At 41.7% G+C, this 16,467-nt stretch overlaps 1 long non-coding RNA gene across 7 annotated transcripts; it reads left to right on the forward strand.

The window, feature by feature from the left end:
* Positions 1–7,419: 7,419 nt before the first annotated feature.
* On the forward strand, positions 7,420–16,195 carry LOC135540102 (uncharacterized). Of its 7 annotated transcripts, none has more exons than XR_010455710.1 (5): positions 7,420–7,569; positions 9,758–9,854; positions 10,470–10,564; positions 10,803–13,069; positions 15,395–16,195. It is a non-coding gene; the product is annotated as an uncharacterized LOC135540102 (long non-coding RNA). The 7 variants fall into 7 exon arrangements; XR_010455707.1 differs by lacking the exon at positions 9,758–9,854 and having other exon boundaries at positions 10,803–12,258; positions 12,355–13,069; XR_010455709.1 differs by lacking the exon at positions 9,758–9,854 and having other exon boundaries at positions 10,803–12,258; positions 12,452–13,069.
* The last annotated feature ends 272 nt before the right edge of the window (positions 16,196–16,467 follow it).

Here is a 16,467-nt window from a genome sequence, read left to right on the forward strand (position 1 = left end):
GTTACATGGATGAAAGATGTATTTTAGCTATTGTTTTTTGAATGACTGATTGTTTTCATACAATACTGCATGTGTAAATATGCCTACTTTCTCTGTTAGAAATATCTATGTGCCCTATACATTTTGATTGTGTTATTGTTGCTACTGTTTCTTTTGTCTACCTGAACAGGTAACACGAGCCTGATCATGTCACATAGCATGGCACACATACAAACTTGCATCTCTTTATAGACCCCACACAAGGAAAATGTAAGTTTATTATGATTCCTACAGCTGTTTTGGGCCTTTCTTCAAATCCAACATCTGATCTTGGCTTAAATAAACCAAATTATTAATATGTCATCGAAAAAGTTTAAAACTGCATACAGTTTACTGTATTAATCAAATCAAATGTATTTATTTATATAGCCCTTCATACATCAGCTGATATCTCAAAGTGCTGTACAGAAACCCAGCCTAAAACCCCAAATAGCAGGCAATGCAGGTGTTGAAGCACGCAGGTGTATTAACAAGCAATGCCTGATGAACTGACCCACATATGTAAAACAATTGGACTCTGACAGTGTATTCTAGTCATGCAAAGCATATTTATAGCAATACCACCCTAGACATGATCATATAACAGTCACAAATGTTTTCTTATGGTCGTAGAGACATTTTCAATGAAACAACATCAGTGGAGTATTAGAAAGTGCAAAATATAAACTGTTGCTACTACTGAGTCCATACAGAAATAGAACAAACTTATTGGGAACTGACCAGCATCTGAAGCACAGCATAGTAAATAGATCAAAACTATGAAATAACACATTAGATATCATGTAGTAAGAAAGAAAAGTGTTAAACAAATGAAAATATGTTTTATATTTGAGATTCTTCGAAGTAGCCACCCTTTGCCTTGATGACAGCTTTTCACACCTGGAATGCATTTCAATTAACATGTGTGCCTTGTTAAAAGTTAATTTGTGGAATTTCTTTCCTTCTTAATGCATTTGAGCCAATCAGTTGTGACAAGGTCGGGGTGGTATACAGAAAATAGCCCTATTTGGTGAATAGCTCAAAAAAGAAAGAGAAACGACAGTCCATCATTACTTTAAGACATGAACTAATGTCAACGCGGAAAATTTCAAGAACTTTCAAAGTTTCTTCAAGTGCAGTCTCAAAAACCATCAAGCAATATGATGAAACTGGCTCTCATTAGAGGAAGGCCCAGAGTTACCTCTGCTGCAGAGAATACGTTCATTAGAGTTAACTGCACCCCAGATTCCAGTCCAAATAAATGCTTCAGAGTTCAAGTAACAGACGCATCTCAACATCACTGTTCAGAGGAGACTGCATGAATCAGACCTTGGTCGAATTGTTGCAAAGAAACCACTACTAAAGAACACCAATAAGAAGAAAAGACTTGCTTGGGCCAAGAAACACAAGCAATGGGCATTAGACCAGTGGAAATCTGTCCTTTGGTCTGATGAGTCCAAATTTGAGATATTTGGTTCCAACCACCGTGTCTTTGTGAGACGCAGAATAGATGAATGGATGATCTCCACTTGTGTGGTTCCCACTGTGAAGCGTGGAGGAAGAGGTGTGATGGTGTGGTTGTGCTTTGCTGGTGACACTGTCAGTGATTTATTTCAAATTCAAGGCACACATAACCAGCATGCCTACCACATCATTCTTCTGCGATACGCCATCCCATCTGGTTTGCACTTAGTGGGACTATCATTTGTTTTTCAATATGTCAATGACCCAACACACCTTCAGGCTGTGTAAGGACTATTTGACAAAGAAGGAGAGGAATGGAGTGCTGCATCAGATGACCTGGCATCCACAATCACCCGACCTCAACCCAATTGAGATGGTTTGGGATGAGTTTGACCGCAGAGTGAAAGAAAAGCAGCCAAAAAGTGCTGAGCATATGTGGGAACTCCTTCAAGACTGTTGGAAAAGCATTCCAGGTGAAGCTGGTTGAGATAATGCAATACTTATTTTCTACCATAATTTGCAAATACATTCATTAAAAATCCTAGAATGTGATTTTCTGGAATTTTTTTCTAATTTTGTCTGTCATAGTTGAAGTGTACCTATGATGAAAATTACAGGCCTCTCTCATCTTTTTAAGTGGGAGAACTTGCACAATTGGTGGCTGACTAAATACTTTTTTGCCCCACTGTACATGGATGAGCAGTGACAGAGCGGCTAAGATGCAATAGATAGTGTAGGATACAGTATAGAGTATATACATATGAGATAATCAAATCAAATTTATTTATATAGCCCTTCGTACATCAGCTGATATATCAAAGTGCTGTACAGAAACCCAGCCTAAAACCCCAAACAGCAAGCAATGCAGGTGTAGAAGCACGGTGGCTAGGAAAAACTCCCTAGAAAGGCCAACACCTAGGAAGAAACCTAGAGAGGAACCAGGCTATGTGGGGTGGCCAGTCCTCTTCTAGCTGTGCCGGGAGATTATACAGAACATGGCCAATATGTTCAAATGTTCATAAATGACCAGCATGGTCCTATAATAATAAGGCAGAACAGTTTAAACTGGAGCAGCAGCACGGCCAGGTGGACTGGGGACAGCAAGGAGTCATCATGTCAGGTAGTCCTGAGGCATGGTCCTAGGGCTCAGGTCCTCCGAGAGAGAGAAAGAGAGAGAGAGAAAGAGAGAATTAGAGAGAGCACACTTAAATTCACACAGGACACCGAATAGGACAGGAGAAGTACTCCAGATATAACAAACTGACCCTAGCCCCCCGACACATAAACTACTGCAGCATAAATACTGGAGGCTGAGACAGGAGGGGTCAGGAGACACTGTGGCCCCATCCGAGGACACCCCCGGACAGGGCCAAACAGGAAGGATATAAGCCCACCCACTTTGCCAAAGCACAGACCCCGCACCACTAGAGGGATATCTTCAACCACCAACTTACCATCCTGAGACAAGGCCAAATATAGCCCACAAAGATCTCCGCCACGGCACAACCCAAGGGGGGAGAATCCCAGTGGAAAGAGGGGAACCAGCCAGGCAGAGACAGCAAGGGCGGTTCGTTGCTCCAGAGCCTTTCCATTCACCTTCCCACTCCTGGGCCAGGCTACACTCAATCAGATAAGTAATGCAAGATATGTAAACATTCTTAAAGTGGCATTATTAAAGTGACTAGTGTAGTGGAAGCGGGGTGAACAGGTAGTGGCTCTTGTAGTTATTGTCCTTGATGATCTTTTTTGCCTTCCTGTGACATCGAGTGTTGTAGGTGTCCTGGAGGGCAGGTAGTTTGCCCCCAGTGATGCGTTGTGCAGACCACACCACCCTCTGGAGAGCACGGCGGTCGTGGGTGTTGCAGTTGCCGTACCAGGCGGTGATACAGCCTGGTGCAGTTGCCGTACCAGGTGGTGATACAGCCCGACAGGATGCTCTCGATTGTGCACCTGTAAAAGTTAGTGAAGGTTTTCGGTGACAAGCCACATTTTTTCAGCCTCCTGAGGTCAAAGAGGCGCTGTTGCGCCTTCTTCACCTCACCATCTGTGTGTGTGAACCATTTCAGTTTTTCGGTGATATGTACAGTACACCGAGGAACTTCAAACTTTCCACCTTCTCCACTGCTGTCCCTTCGATGTGGATAGGGGGGTGCTCCCTCTGCTGTTTCCTGAAGTCCACGATCATCTCTTTTGTTTTGCTGACATTGAGTGAGAGGTTATTTTCCTGACACCACACTCCGAGGGCCCTCACCTCCTCCCTGTAGGCTGTCTCGTCGTTGTTGGTAATATAGCCTACCACTGTTGTGTCGTCTGAAAACTTGATTGAGTTGGAGGCGTGCATGGCCACGCAGTCATGGGTGAACAGAGAGTACAGGAGGGGGCTGAGAATGCACCCTTGTGGGGATCAGCGGAGTGGAGATGTTGTTTCCTACCTTTACCACCTGGGTGCGGCCCGTCGGGAAGTCCTGGATCCAGTTGCACAGGGCGGGGTCAAGACAAAGGGACTCAAGATTAATGATGAGTTGAGGGTACTATGGTGTTGAATGCTGAACTGTAGTCAATGAACAGAATTCTTACATAGGTATTCCTCTTGTCCAGATGGGATAGGGCAGTGTGATGGCAATTGCATCGTCTGTGGACCTATTGGGGCGGTAAGCAAATTCAAGTGGGTCTAGGGTGACAGGTAATGTAGAGATGATATGATCCTTGACTAGTCTCTCAAAGCACTTCATGATGACAGAAGTGAGTGCTGCGGGCGACAGTCATTTAGTTCAGTTACCTTGGCTTTCTTGGGAACAGGAACAATGGTGGCCATCTTGAAGCATGTGGGGACAGCAGACTGGGATAGGGATTGGTTGAATGTGTCCGTAAACACACCAGCCAGCTGGTCTGCACATGCTCTGAGGACGCGGCAAGGGATGCCGTCTGGGCCGGCAGCCTTGCGGTTAACAAGATTAAATGTTTTACTCACGTCGGCCACGGAGAAGGAGATCCCATAGTCTTTGGTAGTGGGCCTTGTCGGTGACACTGTACTGTCCTCAAAGTGCGCAAAAAAATTGTTTAATTTGTCTGGAAGCAAGACGTCATTGTCCACGACGGGGCTGTTTTTCTTTCTGTAATCCGTGATTGTCTGTAGACCCTGCCACATACGTCTCGTGTTTGAGCTGTTGAATTGCGACTCCACTTTATCTCTATACTGACACTTTTTCTGTTTGATTGCCTTACAGAGGTAATAACTACACTGTTTGTATTCAGCCATATTTCCAGTTGCCTTGCCATGATTAAATGGGGTGGTACGTGCATTCAGTTTTGGCGGATGCTGCCATCAATCCACAGTTTCTGGTTAGGGAAGGTTTTAATAGTCACAGTGGGTACAACATCTCCTATACACTTCCTTATAAACTCGCTCACCGAGTCAGAGTATATGTCAATGTTGTTCTCTGAGGATACCTGGACACATCCCAGTCCACGTGATTGAAGCAATCTTGACGAGTGGAATCCAATTGGTCAGAATAGCGTTGGATAGACCTAAGCACAGTTGCTTCCTGTTTTAATTTCTGCCTATAGGAGGGGTGTAACAACATAGAGTCATGGTCAGATTTGCCAAAAGGAGGGCTGGGGAGGGTCTTGTATGCATCGCGGAAGTGAGAGTAGTAATGGTCGAGCGTGTTGCTCGCTCGTGTACTGCAATCAATATGCTGATAGAATTTAGGTAGCCTTGTTCTCAAATGAGCTTTGTTAATAATATATAATAATATATCCCATTTAGCAGACGCTTCTCAAATGAGCTTTGTTAAAATCCCCAGCTCAATAAATACAGCCTCATGATATATGGTTTCCAGTTTGCATAAAGTCCAGTGAAGTTCCTTGATGGCCGTTCTGGTATCTGCTTGCGGGGGGATATTTCACGGCTGTGACAAAATCCGAGGAGAGTTCTCTTGAGAGATAATACCATCGGCATTTGATTGTGAGGAATTCTAGGTCACGTGAACAAAATGACTTGAGTTCATGTATGTTGTTACAATTACATCATGAGTCATTAATCATGAAACATATTCCCCGCCCTTCTTCTTACCGGAGAGATGTTTATTTCTGTCGGCAACACTCCCTATCCAACCTGACAGAGTTTGAGAAGATCTGCAGAGAAGAATGGGAGAAAATCCCCAAATATAGGTGTGCCAAGCTTGTAGTGTCATACCCAAGAAGACTTGAGGCTGTAATCGCTGCCAAAATTGCTTCAACAAAGTACTGAGTAAAGGGTCTGAATAATTATGTTTTATTTAATATTTTTATTTATTTGCAAAAAAAAAAATTTTTTAACTGTTTTTGCTTTGTCATTATGGGATATTGTGTGTAGAATGATGAGGGGAAAAAACGATTTAATACATTTTAGAATAATGCTGTGAAGTAGCTGAATTTGTGGAAAAGTCAAGGGGTCTGAATAGTTTCCGAATGCACTATATGTTTTACAAGTTTAGACATCACAGTACAGCACAACAGAGCACCGTAGAGTACAGTTACAGTACAGCACAGTACGGTAAAGTAGATATGTTCAGTACAGTACAGTAGTTTAGTACAATACATTATACTCTACTCTACTGTGCTTTACTGTTCTGTACTGTGCTGTTCTCTACTGTGCTCTACTGTACTGTAATGTATTGTACTGTACAAACCTTCTCATTCCACAAATGTGCATTTAAATATGAATGCATAAATTAGTTTAGATGTGTAGTAAAAATACACATACAAAACCTCTTCTATCAGGAACATTATAGTTGTTAAGGAGCGTATAAGGTCTTACTGTTCAAAACAAACTACGCAGCAAAGTAATGACAACTGGTAATAGGCCTGTGTTTTCGCTGTATCATATTGCCCTCTGCTGTATTGAAGAAGGCATTACAATAACAGTTTAGGTACACTGAGGGACTTCGATTAGACTGAACTGGGGTGAACCGATCTATGGCCCGTCAGCGAGCAAAAGCGGTGAGGGAGGATTGCCCTGCTCAAATCGAGAATCACCAGGCCATCATTTAAAAAAAAACTTTTTGAGAAACATGAAAAAGGGATTTTCCGTAAAATATTTCGTTTTCCTTTGGAAGGCAGGTAATGCGTTTTTATTATGAGCAGTGAGGGAGGATCGCCCTGCTCAAATCGAGAATCACCAGGTCATGTCAACAAAACTGCATCATGAATCATTGAGTAACATAGAACATGTATTTTCATCAAATGTATGTTAAAATTTTCAAAGTATTTTTCCTTGGGGATACTGAATCCAAACGCATTACTCCACGTGCTTCCGACATCGCTGTCGGCTTTCAATATGGCACTTGGCGCACCCCCAGGGGGCAGCCCAGTTTCAAAACTAATGCAGTTTTAAAACGTCTCAAACCCCTCTCATTGGGTGAGGCTGCGAGGTAAATCGAACTCCCTCGCTGGCACATTAACTTTCCTTCCGGCTGCCTGCATACCAAAGTAAAACTTTCTCCAATAAGCAATTGTTCCATACAGATTATTTGTATACTAACACAATTAGACATTGTGTAATATCCCACCACATAAAAAAGTAATTATGTAAGACACTATACCCTATAGCCTCCTACTTACTATAAGCTACTAAAATCCTATAGGCCTATTTTACTATCAAACATTATGGAGGGTCTATTGTAAACATGCACAAGGCAATAGTATATCCATGTGAAGATGTTTATTTTGAAGCCTGAAGGGATTATGTAAACCCCCTGCAGGCCTACTTGCATTGATTCCAATCGATGCGTTAACGTCAAGTGGTTTGCGGTAAACTGGGTCCCATCGCCATGTGATGTCTTCCAATGTTTGTAAACATGCGTCAACCACATGTGATTCCAACGTAGGCAAAATAATACCAGAATCTGGCCAACGAGCGAACGGGGGCGTGTAATGGGCGGGGTTCGCTTTGGAAAAGTCGATGGGGATACTGTAACCATGTGAGCAGTGCTTCAAAATAGAAAATAATGACAACACGTTCATAGAAACAGGTGGCAACCCAGTTATTGAAAACATAATCTAGCAGAATGGGTCCCCAAGGGAGGAGAGAAAACATACTTCGAGGTAAGCTATTTCAGGCTGTCCAAGTAGGCAAAGCCATATTTTTATTCTAGGAAATACAGAAATGCATAACCTATTTCAGTAGCTTAATGCAAACTATGTAGCCTAGTAACGACTGTTAAATGACTAAAATGTTAATGTTATCTCAAACAATTTCTTAACAAAGTGTATAGGGTATAGCATATAATAAATGCATTATGAATGTGATGGTCCTCTCAAAATGTTCTTAATCTTCAAATCAATCTGAAAATGGCAATTTAGTAAGCGATACATAGTGGGGGTAGACATTAATCAAATAAAATTACTATTCTCAATTAGTTATGATCGATAGGTAACTAGGTAAATTTGACTGCGTCAGAGGGAGCGAGTGCTATTGCGACAAACACAATGGAATCCGGTGGGAATTGAAGTCAAACCACATATCCTGGAAACCGCTTAGAAACATACATTGGGGCGATTAAACCTTTACTGAATATAGGATATTTGTTTTGGATAAAGGAATGTCAGGTAGGCTAAAATGTTGGCGACGAGATGGCGTGTGAAACCGGGATTGGGGATAGGATGCTGCGCAAGAGATGGATGTGTGTAAACAGTCGTGTCGTAGGAGCGAGGAGGATGTTACGCACTTCACAATGGCAGGTCAATGATGTCCTCGTGGCCATAAACATTATTATCAAACACAACACATCTCAATAATAAAAATAAGAGATATAGAAAATAACATGTTATAATATTGTTATAACAAACAATCTATTGATCAATTAATTAAGATGGTGCTTTTATCTTCAGTAAATTCGTGTTTGTAAAGGACTACTAGCATTGTTAAATATTAATGTTATGTCTGTATGTGAATGAAGGCCATAATGACACTTATTTTGTTGGGATTGCATGACAGTGCGCACTTGATCAGCATCTGCTAAATGACCAACATGTTAAATGCAAATATAGATGTAAAGAAACCAAAACACCCTGTTCCAATAAGGATGGGGGCGCTGTTCAGCAATATTCCCATGAAGGTGTTGCCTTTTCTCCATTCATGGCATCATATTATCATCTCTAGGTAGTTACTTTTCATATTAAAGAGATTTTAGCACCATATTACAATCATTTACAGACATAATAAACAGCTGAGGTGGCCTAAATGAGCTCAGTTTTATAAATGTGAAAAATAATAGACGCTAAACCCCTAGATTTCTCCCCTTCTGTATTGGAGGCATGAAGGGGCATCCAAACAGGTTAAGTCCTTTAGCAGGCTTGGCTCGTTTCTACTGGGAGCAGAATAAAACTTACACATGCCGGAAAAAGCCCACATCACAATAGGAGCTTGACACACCTGTTGTGATGCCACTATTGTTGACAGTCAAGCCACAAGCTTCCCAGTCCTGGCCAATGACCCAAACGGTTGATGTCTAGCACAATCCCACTGCTTCCCCCTGGGGGGAAGCTCATGAAACTACACAGGTGAAAATGTCTCGGAGTCACAGTACAGGACCATCGCTGTCGACACCTGGCAAGTAGATCGGCGCAGTCAACAATAAGAGGCAGTCCGTATGCTTTATGCCACCTCAGGCTAGAAATCTTGTATGTGGAAAATAATGGTGTTTTAAAAGAACTTCCCCAGTTATATTCTGAATAGAAATATGCATTCAGCATCTGTGCATTGAAAGCTTGCAAGATGTCGTAGACTCTGGACTCAATGTTTCTTCAGATTTTGATATAAAAACCAACACAAAATAGTTGTTTCATAACAAATTATGCAAATATTTACCATATCCTCCCTCTACTGACCAGTTTATTAACTGACCCACTTTCAGAGGCAGCAGTTTTTCTATTATTCTCTGAGGCTGCTGTTCCAGCCAAACAGAAAAGCAGACACACATGCATATCTTTTATCTTATGTTTGTAATGTAGTAAGTATTTCAGATTTTATTTTCATTGTTTTTGATTTGTTTTTATTCCTGTAAAGCACGTTGCGTTTCATTCCATGTCTGAAATGTGCTGTATAAATAAAGCTTTATTTTGACATCTAACATCAATGCTTTTGTTGAGGACTATGAAAGAAAGAAAGACATGTACAACTAAATTGAGTTTAGAAATAGCAAATGCTATTTTTGTCTGCCAATACTCAGTATCTCTCAATCTGTAGCAATGGCAAGAAAACATCCAAACTAAATGTTGTTGTTTACTGCAGGAACTGAATCACCTGTAAATTCAATTTAGAGGAAACAGCAACCCTGGCACATGTCTTTACAACGGATCCCTTCTACATGGAGATGAGAGTTTGGGAGGTGGAATACTGCTAAGAGATGAAAGTGTTCAAATTAAACCCCACTGCCTGCTGGATGATGATGTATAAATAGACAAGTGGGAAGAAACGGTGTTCGTTCACAGGCATCATTATCAGCTAAGCACTTAAAAGTGCTGCTGAGGGGAAAGACCTATTGTGCCCATATTATTAAAATGTGCATCACTTTGTATTTTCCCTGTTAAAAATACTATTCTTTCTAATATGTCAGTGAGATGCACAACTCCATTCCAGTAATTTCCTGCATATACAGTAGTAAGTACTTTCATGTTAAGCCTAGTGAGTTTATAGACTACAAAGTATTTGTACGAAACAGACAGACCTCATAGGCAAAAAACTGCAGATAATTTGTCTTCCACTCTGTGATGCACACAAACCACCTCTTTGATCATGTGACGTGCAGCTTACATTTCACTACAGACAGAGCAAGAGGTGGAACAGAGTGTACAGGGTGTTAGCCAACTCTTCCGTCAATAGCCTCGCTGCTAACACCACCCTCCTGCCAGCAAAACACAATGTCATGCGTATCAGGAGCCTGAGCAGGTTGCCCACTATCTCATCTCCACAGAATTTCTCAATTCGTTGCTTTTCCTTTCAGAGTCCCTGGGGTATCACTGCACCTCAGCAACGTAGACAACAAAGCATTGCTACACCTTCTCTCCTTCATTGCTGAGTGGCTGATGTCTAGAGAGGGTAGCTATTTCTGTAATTTACCATATAACTCAATGTGCCCCCTCCTTCTTACATTATACAACATATAAGACATGGGAATATATTCATCATATTTTTTCATAGGATTAACTTTTGAATGTACATGTTTGAATGTTATTATAGTCTCTGTCATCTCATTGCATGGCAGATAAATTAGGACCTCTAATCTATAAGAGGATAATCTGTCTATGCTTTTTGTCACCTGCCCCCCTCCACCCAGCCCTCCATGTTACGTCTGGAACCCATGCAAATGCTCTAGCCTTGAATGACCTGTACCAGTGCCTTTCCCCTTCTCAACAACAGCCACTCCTGCCTCATCATAGACAATGGGATGTCCTAAAATGAGTAAAGCATGCCTTAAAGTATAAATGGCTCTACAAACAATGTACGTACCCTATATCAAATTACATCAAATTGTATTGGTCGTGAACACATTTTCAGATACAATCGCAGGTGCAGTGAAATGCTTATGTTTCTAGCTCCAACAGTGCAATAGTTAAAACTATAGGTTTTGCAATAACAACTGGCACCCTGTTGACTGCCTAAAAAGGGCCACAAAATGGCCTCACAAAACCAAAACAGGCCTTTGTTTTGGTTTAAAAGGGTACGATGTGCCTTTAAAAGCAGTAGACAGTCAGGTGACTTGGTAAGCAGAAGCAAACTCAGCTCTGAAACAGAAAACAGAGCAACTGCGAACAGTAGAGAGGGGTGCGCGAGGGACCCAGTTCACGATGACAATGTTAAAGCTGTGAGGAAAGAGAAGAGCAAAAACAGGGAGAGGGAAGAGAGAGGAGGAGCTCGTGGTGGCTCTTAAACTAAATGAGGACGTAGTGGTGAGTCTGCCAGCCTGAGTAGTTCAAATAGCTGCATTTGTATTTAGGTATACAGTGGGAATGCTTGGAGAAAGAACAACTGCATCACCCCATTGGAGAGACTGTGCTTCTGTTTGTGAGTGAGGCTAACTGTCAGACGAAACTCGTATTGTTGACGTGAGAAAATAAAACAACCGTAGCAGTCAGTGTAGTGAGAATATGGCCAGAAGGGTGAGAGACAGGAAATTGTGACAGGGAGACAGAGGAGGAGATTTTGGAATTAGTTGCTACGTCAGTTTTTCCACATCCGCAGGGCAACAGCATGTTGAGGCCAGGGTCATTTTATTTTCGATCAGGCAGAACTTTAAAGCCTTGGTTTACCTTGAGGGTTTATCTTGCCGTGCATTTTGTTATGTTTGTATTTATTAACTGTGCTCTACAGCATTGTCATTTGAGATTCTGTATTCATCCAAGGAAAAGTGTGGATAAGCTGCAGGATGCTGATTGTGTGGCGCACATTACCCGGGTTGCAGCCAGATTTTCAGATGTACTTCTTTGGAATGAATATCCTTGCAGTGAGAGATATGTTTTCTTCTCATTCCAGATAATTTCTCCTCTGAACGACTCTCACAGCTGCAGTGAACCTTGATGGGTCAAAAAAGTGCATGCATGTCAGGTGTGGACAGAGGGAGGGTCAGGGGAGGATACATGTACAAGGCACATGTTGATTTTCAGGAAATCCGTAGGAGTCCATGAAGAGATGGGTAGAGGACTTTTTTTTTTTTACCCTGGCCTGGGTTCGTCCACGGTGCCATCCAGTTGCACCCGCCCACCCTACCCACTTTTCCTGCAGTGAGCTCTGGGGTGAGTGGCGTACTTCTCCTGCCAGGAAATTAGTTGCTGTGTGGCTCTTGAAGGCCCATGCCTTGATGCAGTGATCTCTACTTCTCTCCTCCTCAGTGTGCCAGCAGAGGGACAAGCTGGATCTGTTCCTTTTTCTTCCCTCATCTCTCTCACTTTCTCCCTGCCTCTCTTGCTCTCTCCAATCCCATGTCAGTCAGGGGAGGGATCCGAGTTGTGCTTCCTGGAAGAGCTTCTCTCTTAAAGCGGCACAACAGAGTCCTGTATATCATGGTTCCATATGAGAGGAGTCGTTAAACTTGCTCGCTTGGTGACTCAACATAAGCAGCAGTCGTAATCGGATGGGATACTTTCTCATGCAGCAACTGGACCACAGGCTAAGTGGATGCATTTCCCCCCTATTAGTCTATGAGGAGGACACTGTGTCCTCTTATTGGATCACAACCAGGAAGTGGAAGATGGCCACTAATTGGCTTTAGAGGCATTGTTTTTTGTTTTATGGTAGAGATCTTTTAAAATGTAGCGTGATTGAGGAAGACAGTTACTATTTTAACCCAGATATTGTGTTCCTAGTTCTGACTACAGTTAGATACTTTTATCCTCTTTCTCTCTCCAATTCTGCATAACCAACACAGTAACTCATTCCTTGAAACACACACTCACTTAAACATTGAAGATGACACTCATCTCTCTTTGTTGTCTCTGGCAGAGCTGAGACCCCATGGTGGCCAGAAAGATGGGATGCATCCCAGAATGCTATTAAGCAGAGAGATGGGCCTGCAGTTCTCTACTTGACAACATGCATCTGTACAAGGTAATCAAATGTTCTCTCATACAACTCGGAGCTGAAATCAAATTCAACCTTACCAACAGACTTAGTGAAACTCTACACATGATTCCAAGCCATGAACCTCTGTGATTTAGTTAACTCCAGAAGTCCTTACAGTTTGATTGGCTAAATAGTCTCTTGAGTTTCTCGTCGTCATATCAGGGAGATTCTATGCCAGCGTAGCCGGAAATAATTTTTGGTATCACCAATTGTTCTGGCAATTTTAACATAGAAACTTAATTGGGAGGAAGGATGTTTGATATGGTTTTTACATTTGTATCACACAACATTTTTTTCATCATGATGAAAGGGGCCATTTTAGGCCATTTTTGACCTATACATGCCTCCTGTAACAGCCAATGATCTGTGGATTGTACATGATACAGAAAAATTCTCATTTATTTAAACAAAAATATATTACTATGTCAAAAGTACCCTTTTTGGTTGTATTTATTTTAAGACATATTGTTTGGAACAAGTACATAAAGATTTCAGAGTGGGCTCGCTGCAAATTCTGAAGGTATGATCAATTTTATGTGTACTACCAACACAGTGAATGGGGAAATGGATTCAAAGGGAAGTCCCTCTGCTGGTGATTTGCTGAATGTGCAATCCTAAAGGAAGGCTGTTGGTCATTAACCAATCATGTCAATTTCATCATTAAAAGTAACAGAGAGCCCACCGTTGAAATTGTATGTGTTGTTATGAATTTGACATATTGTATTTTTACAAACAATGTGTCCTAAAAGAAGCTAATTCAAAAAGGGTCATTTTGAGATATTAATATTAATATGTTTAAATTTGAATAAATTCATTTGAAAATGTTTATTTCAGAATCTAGGCTATATCCACCCTATAAGGAGTAAAATGACACCAATATGTTATTTTTTTTACCAGGTAAGTTGACTGAGAACACATTCTCATTTACAGCAACTACCTGGAGAATAGCTACAGGGGAGAGGAATGAACCAATTGTAAACTGGGGATGATTAGGTGACCGTGATGGTATGAGGGTCAAATTAGGAATTTAGCCAGGACACCAGGGTTCATTTATCGCAACACCCCTACAATAAGTGCCATGGGTTCTTTAGTGACCACAGAGAGTCAGGACACCCGTTTAACGTCCCTTCTGAAAGACGGCTCCCTACACAGGGCAATGTCCCTAATCACTGCACTGGGGCATTGGGATATATTTTTTACCAGAGGATAGGGTGCCTCCCACTGGCCCTCCAACACCACTTCCAGCAGCATCTGGTCTCCCATCCAGGACCAATGCTGCTTAGCTTCAGAAGCAAGCCAGCAGTGAGATGGAGGGTGGCATGCTGCTGGCGGTGTCTGTATCATGTATGGTTCACAGAACATAGGGTGTTACAGGAGGCATGTATACGTCTAAAATGGGCCTAAATGGCTCTTTGACAAGATCAAATCAAATTGTATTTGTCACATGTGCTGAATACATCTTACTGTGAAATGCTTACTTACAAGCCCTTAACCAACAACGCAGTTCAAAAAATAGAGTTAAGATAAAGAAAATGATATATTTACAGCTCAATCATGATCTTAAGATTGGCCATGCTATACTAATGGCAAGGGGAAAGTACTGAACATATAAGATATTGTTAAAACCTCTTAAGGATCGTAACCTTTTTTAAATGGCCACCTAAAATGACATACCCAAATCTAACTGCCTCTAGCTCAGGGCCTGAAGCAAGGAAATGCATATTCTTCATTCCATTTGAAAGGAAACACTTTGAAGTTTGTGGAAATGTGAAATTATTGTAGGAGAATACAGAGATAGCAGGGGTTCAAACTGTAGAACCCAGTTCCTACATTTCAATGTAAAAATGTATTTTATCAAACAACACTATGCTACATTTTATCTCTGGAACACTCAGGATGACAAATCAGAGCACGATTACTGAACGTAAGTACATTATTTACCTTCAGAGGTGAATGTATCAAACCAGTTGCCGTGATAAAAGTTTTGTTGTTGTGCACTCTCTTCAAACAATAGCATGGTATTTTTTCACTGTAATAGCTACTGTTAATTGGACAGTGCAGTTAGATTAACAATAATTTAAGCTTGCTGCCCATATAAGACATGTCTATGTCCTGGAAAGTTTGCTGTTACTTATGTCATTCTAGTCACATTAGGGCATGTTTGCAACAACCCTCCGAGTATAGGGACACTGATCCCGTAGATCCTTAAGAGGTTTAAATGGGGTGGTGGTGTTGTACCTAACCAGCTGTGGAGGCAGGATGTTGGACAACTGCTCAATTGGTGACACTGGGCATCTTCTTCCTTGTAAGGTATCGATGATGATGGTACATGTGCACCTTGGCTTTGGTACCCATCCTGCAAAGATGTCTTAAATCAAAAACTGTTGATACCGTGCATTCGGAAAGTATTCAGGTCTTTATGATAGAGTGGCCAGATGGAAGCCACTCCTCAGTAGAATGCTCAGCCTACTTGGAGTGTGTGGGCTGTCATGTGCCTTTTTATAGACTCTCAGACCATGAGAAACAATGTTCTCTGGTCTGATGAAACCAAGATTGAACTCTTTGGCCTGAATGCCAAACGTCATGTCTGGAGAAAACCTGGCACCATCCCTACGGTGAAGCATGGTGGTGGTGGCAGCATCATGCTGTGGGGATGTTTTTCAATGGCAGGGACTGGCTAATCAGGATCAGGATCGACAGAAAGATGAACGGAGCGAAGTACAGAGAGATCCTTGATGAAAACCTGCTCCAGAGCACTCAGGACCTCGGAAGGTGAACCTTCACCCCAGTCTAACTGGACAAAGACCCTAAGCACACAGACAATGCAGGAGTGGCTTCGGGGCGAGTCTCTGAATTTCCTTGAGTGGCTCAGCCAGAGTCCGTACTTGAATCCGATCTGACATCTCTGGAGAGACCTGAAAATAGCTGTGCAGCGACGCTCCCCCTCCAACCTGACAGAGCTTGAGCTGATCTGCAGAGAAGAATGGGAGAAACTCCCCAAATAAGAGAGGCTGTAATCGCTGTCAAAGGTGCTTCAACAAATTACTGAGTGAAGGGTGTAAATGTGATATTTCTGTTTATCTGTAATACATTTGAAAACATTTCTAAAAACCTGTTTTTGCTTTGTCATTATGGGGTATTGTGTGTAGATTGATAATGGAAAAATAATAATTTAATCCATTAAGGCTGTAACATAACACAATGTGGAAAAAGTCAACGGGTCTGAATACTTTCCGAATGCACTTTACATGATAGTACTAGTAATAATCTTGACAAATCCAAAAGAAGAGATGAGAAATGCAAACATATGTAATTCGTATTTCTGCATGATGCCAAAGGTGATACATTGATGACCTGATGATGGTTGAATAACTGAAACGTTT

The sequence above is a fragment of the Oncorhynchus masou genome, chromosome 5 (genome assembly GCF_036934945.1).
Source record: "Oncorhynchus masou masou isolate Uvic2021 chromosome 5, UVic_Omas_1.1, whole genome shotgun sequence".
NCBI lineage: Eukaryota > Metazoa > Chordata > Actinopteri > Salmoniformes > Salmonidae > Oncorhynchus > Oncorhynchus masou.